At 46.2% G+C, this 10,395-nt stretch overlaps 1 long non-coding RNA gene across 1 annotated transcript; it reads right to left on the reverse strand.

Moving 5' to 3' along the window:
• Positions 1 to 9,371: 9,371 nt before the first annotated feature.
• LOC135829350 (uncharacterized) lies at positions 9,372 to 10,287 on the reverse strand. Its single transcript, XR_010555798.1, has 4 exons — positions 10,185 to 10,287; positions 9,959 to 10,099; positions 9,744 to 9,815; positions 9,372 to 9,412 (listed from the first exon to the last, which is right to left on the reverse strand). It is a non-coding gene; the product is annotated as an uncharacterized LOC135829350 (long non-coding RNA).
• Positions 10,288 to 10,395: the final 108 nt, after the last annotated feature.

Below are 10,395 nucleotides of genomic sequence, written 5' to 3' on the forward strand. Positions count from 1 at the left end.
AGTGCGTGGGTGACCAAGCTTGCGAACAGGGCTAGCCAGATACGCGACTTGGTGGAAGAGGAGCTGTCACGGCCTGACGCATGCAGCCCCGAGGCCGAGAACCCGTACAGCCGTGGAGACCGTGTGATGATGCTACGCCCACAGCGCCAGCAGAAGAGGCTCCCGCCATACGAGGATGGATGGGTCGTCACTGAGACTGTGACCCCTGTCACCGTCAGAATTCAGAGAGATGCAGGAGGCTTGCTGCAAATGAAGACGGTCAACGTGTCACTTATCAAGCCTGATGTCTCGGACCCGACAGATGGTGTGAATGCCGATGATACAGCGGAAGACCAGCCAGTAGAGCCTGAGGAAGTAATGCGTCTTCGACCCCGTGATGGCCTAAATGCCCCGGCTAGGTTCCGCCAGTAATGCCAACTGGTGGGAACGTGTAATCGAACTACAAGTATGACTTTCTCTTGTATGACTCTGTCTTGTGTAGTTGACATTACTTCTTACCTCTTGTTGCCTGTCATGTGATTCATGTGCGTGATTCATCCTGTGGTTGCGGCTTTCTTGTACGCATGCATGTATGCTGTGCAGCTGTTTGCGCTTGCTGTGGTACGCATGCATGCTCCAGTTCCTTTCTGATACACGCTGTTCTTAGCTCTTTTTACAGTAGTTCTGGTGTGTTCCGATGGCGATGGTTTTGTGAACAAACTTCTCTCTCTTGTTGTACTGTCGTATGTATTAGCACAAACAATAACCTTCCAGTTAGTATAATTTCTTGTCCAGACCTGTGTGGTGTTTTGGCCGTGGTATGCCTGAGACCGGTTGTGGGGGTAATTTTCTAACAGGCTGCACCAGTAGAGGTTTTTCAGAACCGCTCACAGAGCGGTTTTTATATGGGTAATTGTGTTCACATGGCAGAAAAAACGACACCGCTATGCTACGTAAGTTTCTACGTAAGGTGCTCGGTACTTCACTTAGGCTACATAAGTTTCTACGTAAGGTGCTCGGTATTAGATCTACCAACGCGTGGTAGCCGCGTGCTGTGCACGTGCACGGCAGACATTGTGTTGCATGCATGCAGTGCAGTCCGTTTTCGGATGTGCATGCGCGAGGAACTTCCTTCTTTGGAACTGCTTCTTGCATGAGCTGTTTCGGATATTTCGTGTCCTGGCTTATTTCGCTTCGGCTCTGCTGAGACCTCTTTTCACGGAATATTACTCAATGACAGGTGAGTTGACCAGTTCCCTTTGATTCATTTGCTTGTGTTGACTCTTTCATTTACGAAAAGTGTGCTGATTTTAGGTGGAATACAATAAATAATGGAAAAGCTGACAGGATATCTTTTCTAAATAAAGCTTTTCTGCTGTCGAGGCCTCCTTTTACGGAATACTCAATGACAGGTGATCTCTGAGTTGACCAGTTTCCTTCGATTCATTTGCTTCTGCTCACCCTTTCATTTACGGAAATGTGTGCTGATTTTATTCGGATTTAGATCCATTCGTATCTCTTTGCCCTTGCCAACAGTGTGCGAAGAACGCGAGTTCACCTTCTTGACGGTAAGGCTTACATTGTATGTTGCTGCTGAGGCTTAGATGTGTTGTCGAAATACTCAAGTTCATTGTACATTGGTACGTTACAAGTAAGGCACTGGTCATGATTGCTTCCGGCATTCCGTGCCCCGATCATAGGGTAGAATCTGAATTTTGCAGTGGCATAGCATCGTTGGCAGTTCCCAATCTGGAGGGGAAGGTTCAAGGACGCATTGGCCGAGTACTAGTATGCAAAATAAATTCGCATATCAGGGAAAATCTCCATTATGGAGAGGTTCATGCATTCAGTGACTTGTTTGCTTCATACGAAACAAGCCAATGGGTGCAGTCTCGTCTCGTGAAAATCTCGTACCATTGGATTTGTTTACTCGAGCCTGGGCTGTTTGATTTGTGAGTAGCGCCGAGATTGCACTGCCCCAAATAAAGTTGCGTGCCGGTAGAGCAAGAATTACGATCTGCAATCTGTTTGTTGTACCTGCAAGAATGTGCTGTACATGTATCGTATTTTCTCTGTTGTTGTTTCAGTTGCCGTCATGTTGCTAAAGAAAGGTTCAGTGACTCATTTGTTTCATAAAAGACGAGTCAATGGTTTGGTCTGGCTTAGAATCTTTCGCTGCAGAAGAAATCTATTCGTGTCTCTATTGGAGAAATAATTGTATTCACTCGTTATAAAATAGGGTTTAGACAAACTCACAGAGCAAATGCCATCGGTCCCTTGATGTTCGTCCTAAAGAGGTTTGACTGGATATCATTCATACTCCCCCAAAGTCGTGTAACATGTTATTGTTATGGAGTGCCTTGTTTATCTCTCAGTACCTCCAACCATATATCCTTGCCCCTTTTATCCTCAGGATCAGTGTAGTTGTTGGAACGAGGTGTTGGACTCAGCAATGTATTTGTTTACATTTTAATACATGTTTATTGTTCCTACTTTGCTGTGTTGTTTTAGACAATCGTGGACTTGTAACACTTTGAAGTCATTGAACTGCTTCCAAAAGTTTTATCGACATCAACAGGATTACGATTTCACTACAATATGATGCCGGATGACCTTATCACGACAACCCATGACTACAATTATAAACACAGAATCAACAAAAACATCTGCGGCACGCACCTGGTTACAATTCTCATGTAAATGTGATTTAGGGTGTGGACATCTGAATTTTCTGAAAGACAAGACCATTTTATGAGAGAGTCATGAAATTCTGCAACATCCACAGAATGACCTGCGTATAAAAAAGGTATCACCGGCACTGCACTACCCATAATTGATTCCCCGGCCGAAGAACCTGAATACAGTGTACATGTACGCAACACTAGTTCCATTTTCTGCAAGAAAAGGCTTGCACATCAATGCGTATAAATACGGTATTGAATTTGATAATAGAGAGGTTCCGCACTACGTAAAGTTGAGCAACTTTACGTTAGTGGGTGGGGAAAACCCGTGAATTTAGCAGTATACATGTACTATAGTCTGTTTCAAAAAGATTTACAATCAGGTTTGGGTCTTAAAAAGTATGAAGATAAGGGAAATTTGGACAACAAAGTACATAGAATGGCTTGTTAGGACACGGCAAATTGTTCTGTGAAGGTTTCGGACCAATTGGACCAGCCGTTAAGGAGTTAGAATTTCGGCCAGGTTTCCTGCCTTTTCCCATGGTTTACCATTTGCCCAGGAAGCCAGTATCGATTTTCTTATCAAAACCCACGATTTATCCTTTCCTTTTTGGCCTTGTGGTTATGAATGCTGTCTGCTGACCATGAAGTTGTGAGTTCAAATCCCAACCTATCCTCAAGTCAAACTTTTTTTTCATTGTTTTGGTGATCAAGCTGGTGCAAGACAAAGAAGATGGCTGCACCAAACGACTTGTTGTTGAAGCTCGCGCTTCCTGCCGAACTGGCTGACACTTGACTGGCTCACGCCATGTGAACACACCCACAACACTGCAATGGTGTGAGTGAATATGGAAGTCATCGCGCTGTAGCTTTTTGAGATTTATTTTAGTTTCAAGATCGCCAATTTATTTGAATTTAGCAGTCAACGCCGTCTTCTATCAGCGTTCACAAGCGTCTGCTTTTCTCAAAATGTCGTCGAAGTCACATGGATAGCTTTGCCAAGTCATGGCCTTGGGAATGAGTCAGTGTCGATGTCGTTTTCGTCACACGGTGAGTAAATTGCATCGCAGCTCAAAGAAACTATTTTGGTCACAAAACGAATTGGGACACATGCCGCTCGTCAACATTTACAACACTTTCGTTTCGACATGTCCTCTCTGACTCCATTATCGATACGAGGAAGAACTCGTTTGTTGTAAACCAGACGTACATGACTGTATCAACGTGAGTGAGTTGTCATTTTTCCTGCTTTCGCGCGGAATATTTCTTCGAGTTCACAGTGAGTTTTTCCAGGCAGCGCTCGAGTGCTCATACGGTAAGACGCCAAACTCTGCGGGCGATCGCCAGGATTGCAAATCTTTTTGAAACGGACGGTAGTAATCAATCAGTAAAATCCAAAGAAACCGCTAGAAGCAGTATGCGTAGTAGTCTACGGCCAAGATACCAGAAACCGTATCAAACTCAGCACGGGGTTCGAGGTACTAAAACGATTACCAAATTAAGTCAAGGATTGACCATTACATGCTGCATTCTGCCACTGCTAACGTGATCGAAGGGCAGCCGTTGATTCTTGACGCTTTGTGCCGATGACCTCTCAGGGCTGTGACTGCGGCATTGACCAGTGCAAAAGACAGTTGAGTGCGGATGTATGCCATGACGATAGAGAAAGGCTCGGACCTCTTATCGGCCAACATGGATGCAATCCGAGCGTAGAGATTGCCAGCTGCCTTGCCATGACCACCTGTAGTGCTGAGCACGACCGGGATGAATGATCCATGCTCTACCTCAACGACTCTTCTCTCATAACTTCTTCTCTTTTCCTTTTCGTGCTTGCGGTACACTGCCGGGATTGATGACTTCTGGTTCGAGGGGGCAAATGGGTTGAAAACCCGGACATCAAGGAATGTCCTCTCAAACCGTCCACCATACAATCCACTGACTGCGATATCAAGGCGCGCGTTGTCGTCGGTGATGGTAGATCTCAAGGGGAAGTGTTCCCCCGAGAGAGGCTGGAGATGGGGTTCGACGGCTACATCATGGGCAACTTCCCGGAGAAGGTGGGCCGTGATGTCCCGAATCTCGTTGTGGCGGAGAGAGGGATAGCCGCCCAGCGAGCAGGACAGTGAATTCGCGAGTTTGCACTCTACTTACGGAAAGTTGTCTACGTAGAGTACGTAGATAGGGCTCTGATAACGTAGCTGGTCCGTAAGTGGATTGGGGTACAAATTTATGACTCTCTCCCCAGGTCGATCTGGTCGTACACTGCCGCGTTCGAAGTTGCCAAGGGCAGCTACGTGATTTGAAAACTCCGTATGGCGGAACACAGATGCGCATGCAGTTTACGTAAGACTTTCCGTAGATCGACTACGTTTTTTACTAACGTAATTACGTTATGCGGAACCTCTCTATTGATACACGTACATGTACATAGGGGCTCCCGTAAGAAGACCATAGGTCTGTGGGAAACACCCTAGTAAAATAAAAATAAAAATAATAATAACATGTAGAGGCGCTACATGTTGGCCATCATTAATTTTAGGGCATTCCATTGGTGACACAATTATAGGTCCTGATCGGTGGAATATGCTGCCTTCCACTGTTCGCGCTTATCGCCCATTTGTTCGTTCATGCTTAACCTTTCTAGGGGCTCCCGTAAGAAGACCATAGGTCTGTGGGAAACACCCTAGTAAAATAAATAAAATAATAATAATATCCTTTAGCCAAAAAAAGAAAAGAAATTATAGCAATAAAAACTGCTTTATGGCAGTTTTCTAAAAAAAGTTATTGTGTTCTAGTCCATGGACCCCGTCTAAAAAGTAAGAAATTAACGAAATGTGATAGCCGAAAATTAAAATTTCACACAAAACCTCACAATAATCACAAACAGGATGCGAGACGACCTTTTCCCCTCGTGGTCCTCTTTCATATGCAAGCATGTTGGCGCAGTACATGTACGTGTACAAGTACAAGTGTCGGAATAAACAAGTGTTGAAAGCCGTACTATTAGATCTTCAAGTGTCGTGATTATTGTGAGGTTTTGTGTGAAATTTTAATTTTCGGCTATCACATTTCGTTAATTTCTTACTTTTTAGACGGGGTCCATGGACTAGAACACAATAACTTTTTTTAGAAAACTGCCATAAAGCAGTTTTTATTGCTATAATAAACATTTGCAGCCTACGACATAAAACCCATGTTATAACTAAGCTAATAGATGAGCACTGCCTAGATCTGCTGGCGGTTACGGAAACGTGGCTCGACTCAAGCATCTCGGACACTGAGGTTTCTGTACCAGGCACAATTCTCTTACGTCGAGACAGGCCGTGCGCTGATGGATGCACTTGCCTATCCTCCTGCGCTCCATGTCGTAAAGGAGGCGGGATCTGCATCTTCGTAAAGGAACATGTTAAGGCTAAGCACATCTTGGACCACTCACACTCCAGTCTAGAGTTGATGTGGCTTAGAGCTGGCACAGGCAAAGATAGTACCTTGTTTGGTTGCATATACCGTCCCCCATCCGAGCCGGTAGAGTTTTGGAATCGGCTCGCTACATCCACCGAGCAGCTGGACGGCGAGAATAATATTGTGTTGCTAGGTGACATAAATGTGGACTTTCTGCGTCAGACGTCCAGTGCGTTCCACCATCTCAAAGACACGTTGCTACTTCCGTGCAGACTGGCCAATAAAGTAACTGAAGCAACAAGAATAACATGCTCTACCCGTACATCCATTGACTGTATTCTCACGAACATTGATCGAGTTCCGTCAGCCTCTGTCGTGGACTGTGAGTTTTCAGACCATCGCCTCGTCATTACTTCCGTCCCAGTGCCCATCATGGATGCGCGGAGCAATACTACTACCCATCAAACACGCAGAGACTACCGGAACTTCAACGCTCAGCGTTTCTGCGATATGCTGCTGTCCTCCGATCTTCATATCTTTACATCCCGTACCCCAGACCTGATGTTGGACGAGTGGACAGGGAAAGTCAGTGCTGTGCTTGATATCATCGCACCGTACGCAACCAGGAAACAAAGGAAGTCCCGTCGGAAAAATTGCCCGTTCATGACCTCGCCCCTCCTTGCCTTGATTAGAAAGCGCAAATCGATCTTCAAGAAACTAAAAGCTACTAACTTTCGAGACGAGAGCCTATCTGTACAATTCAAGCAGCTGCGCAACCAGTGCAATAACTTGTATCGACACCTACAGAATCTATACTTTTCAGACCAGTGCCAGCGGTATGAACGGGAGCCTCGGCAGTTCTGGAAAGCCTTGAATATGATCATAAAGCGTTCCTCTCCGAAGCAAACGGTTACCATCCCACCTGAGCGATTGAACGACTATTTTCACTCGATTGTCACAGATAAGGAAGCGAATTACAAGCTCCCAATGGGACCTGCTAAATCCGACGACCTTACTACGTTTTCAGCCGTTACAGTAGCAGAGGTGAAGCTTCGGATCGGTGACCTTCAAAGTAATAAAGCCCCTGGACCGGACGGCATTCTTCCGTGTCTACTTAAAATATCAAAAGACGTAATTGCTCTATCACTTGCTATCTTATTCAACACTTCCCTCTCGTCTGGTCAATTCCCATCCTTGTTCAAAATTGCAAACATTACACCAATTCTGAAGTCAACTCAAGGCCCCCGCGACTGCCCTTCTAACTACCGCCCAGTGTCTTTGACATCTATCCTAGCCAAGCTCCTGGAGGGGCTTGTGTTTTCTCGTATACATCTTTTTTTTAATGATCGTTGCCCATTCCATGTGGACCAGTTTGGCTTTCGGAAGCACCGTTCTACCGGACAGCTTCTCACCAAGGTTACGAACGACTGGCTTGTCTCGCGCGACGCTGGAGTGCATACGGCGGTTGTCTGTATTGATTTGAAAAAAGCGTTCGATATGGTGAAGCATCGGCAGCTTCTTCTTGCTCTCGCAGCTGTCGGTATTTCGGGAGCGGCCCTGGCCTGGTTCCGATCATACCTTTGTGCCAGACAACAGCGGGTGGTTACCCACACTGGAACATCTCCGTTGGTGGCAATCACTAGTGGCGTGCCACAGGGCACCATTCTGGGTCCGGTTCTATTTAACATCTATGTACGGAAGCTCCCATTGACAGCAGAGGCCTTTTCTTGCAAGCTCCCGATGTTCGCTGACGACATGACGTTGTATGCCAGCAGACGTACACAAGCTGAGGCCGTCGCTACCGTTACTGATTCGTTATCTGCAATTTCTGTGGATCTAGACGAGCTTGGGCTGCGCAACAAAGACTGTAACTTTGATGATTTCTAAGTCTTCTCAACCCCTCTCAACTCCAATCGTTTTTAACCAACAGCCTCTGACTCAAGTGTCTAGCACGAGAATCCTGGGAGTCATTGTAGACAGTGATGTTTCTTGGTCTGGTCACATAGACTTTATCGTTAGGAAGACTTGCACGAAAATTGGCGCTCTTCGACGGTGTTTTCGGCAACTAAGTTTGAAGGCAAAACGGCAGTTTATCCTCTCTGTTATCCTGCCTGACTTATTATACTGCTGCTCTTGCTTTGCAATGAAGCTATCCGCCAAGGACCGACAGCGACTCTCGTCCGTTTATCGTCGTTCTGTACGCGCTGCTTGTGGCTCGAAACTACAAGATGACGTCATGCCGCTGTTAGCTAGATTGTCGATTGATCCGTTTGAACATTACCTTATTCATAGCATTGCTAAATTTATCCATGTTAATCATGTCGTTTTCCCTCTCCCAAATCTGACGGACCTTTTCCCTCAGTAGTAAGTGCGGGGCGGGTTCTGGCCCACTTTTTGACCTTTGACCTTTGGGCCAAATAAGGCACACTGTGTCGGTCGTGCTTGGTCTGGCCCCGGGACCCCCCAGAGTTTGACCTTTGACCCCTGGCATGCCATAAATGTGCCATAAAGGTTCTTTTCCGTGGCGAACGTGCACTTGTGCACGTTCGGTGCATTCGCACCGGGGAGTAGTAAAATACGTACTATTCCCTGATTCGCACGACATAGATGTGCATTGCATGCAGCGAATGACATATTGCGCATGCGCGCATACGCACGCGGAGCATGTGACTTTCAGTGGCCCTGCGGAAAAGACGCAGTGCAACACAAGGTGTACTAGTAGTACATGTGTCATTATACTACTCCCTGATTCGCACTTCGTAGATGTGCAGCAAACAAGTGAGTTCACGTGCCATGCACTCGTTGAGCTCCAAGATCAGAATTCGGCTCAACATAGTACTAGTACTTGAAGTCACCGCTCCCATTACGTCATGTACATTTACATACACCCTGTTGAAGCACTGAAGCATCGGTTTTCGGGGAATTCAACATGCGAATTTTTGAAAATTCGGCGAAAAGATGGGTAATTTCTTCAAAACCACTGTTTTTCGGCGAATTTTTCGCCCGGCCGATTAGGGAAATGCCTACTGTCCATGCAGGTCCATTAGATGCAAATTTCTATTTTGATCAGGATACAGTTAGAATCAACCGGCTACGCCCGGAGTATCATGCATTAAAACAATAATTATTATTGAAGGGGTGTCACAGTGAAGCAGTGTTGCTACGCACCGCAAATCCCCTCTGCACTGCATCGAATCTATACTGGAGAATCCAGAGTGACCAGCAAAGAGTCACAACCCGCGGGTATCCAGTCACACTCAGGCATATCCACCATTCCCCACATATTCACTGTAACAAAACACAATACTGTTTACTATAATGCACTTTTATTTAAATGGACTTGGATGAGTCTGTAGAAGAGAACACAATGCACGCACACGCACGCATGCGCGGACACACACACACACACACACACGCGCGCGCGCACACACATCTAGGTTATAGTGCTATACACGTATCTAGGATTTAGGAAGCACGAGAATATGTCGAAGCACCCACACATATCCCTTCATGCAGTGTACTTCAGTAGCCCAACACATTACGACCGCTATAGCACAGGACCATCACAAAACACATTACGACTGCTATAGCACAGGACCATCACAAAACACTACACACTGTTACTACACTGCATACACAGTTACTACACTACGCCTGTTAGTAGCTGTTACAAGTACTTACAAATAATTTTGAAAACAAATGGCACATCCCGAAGACGGCAGCTAGCTCCAGACCTTCATACATCATCATCATCTGTAAAACCAAGCATGAGCGCACACAAACACTATTAGTGTCACGAATACGGAAGCAGGGTAAGACAAGAGGATACGAAACAAGTAAGTATCGCTATAACGAGGGGGATAAGTATACATGTAGACAGAGCAGTGCTTACTTACAGGGTCCGGATACGCTCCATGGCGTCCCGGTAGTCGGACTGCAACAGCAGCCCGACTTGCCGGCCCTCCCAGTAACGGGCTCGATGGGCCGCACCCGCCAGGTGTGCGGCCACGGCCTGGCCTCCCACCAGCCTTTCTCCACTGTAAAAACGAAAGAAACCGCAGAAAGCACAGTGTCATAGAGCTCTTTTGTTGGGGGAGAGAGCTAGGAGTACTGCACACTTACCATTTGTCACAATATATTATAAGAAAGAGGCGGCGCTTGACGCACCGCCTCAGGTGCTGAAACAGGGGTATAACCCCTGTAAGTTCCACACCGCAGTGACATGTGAAAGCCATACTGTAATGATACTGAAGTGAAGGTGTGAACCGCAAAGCAAGGCCTTTACCTTCTTCCTGTCGAATTCGCTCTCCAGCTGCATAACGACATCATCCGC

This window comes from Sycon ciliatum, chromosome 13 (genome assembly GCF_964019385.1).
Source record: "Sycon ciliatum chromosome 13, ocSycCili1.1, whole genome shotgun sequence".
Lineage (NCBI taxonomy): Eukaryota > Metazoa > Porifera > Calcarea > Leucosolenida > Sycettidae > Sycon > Sycon ciliatum.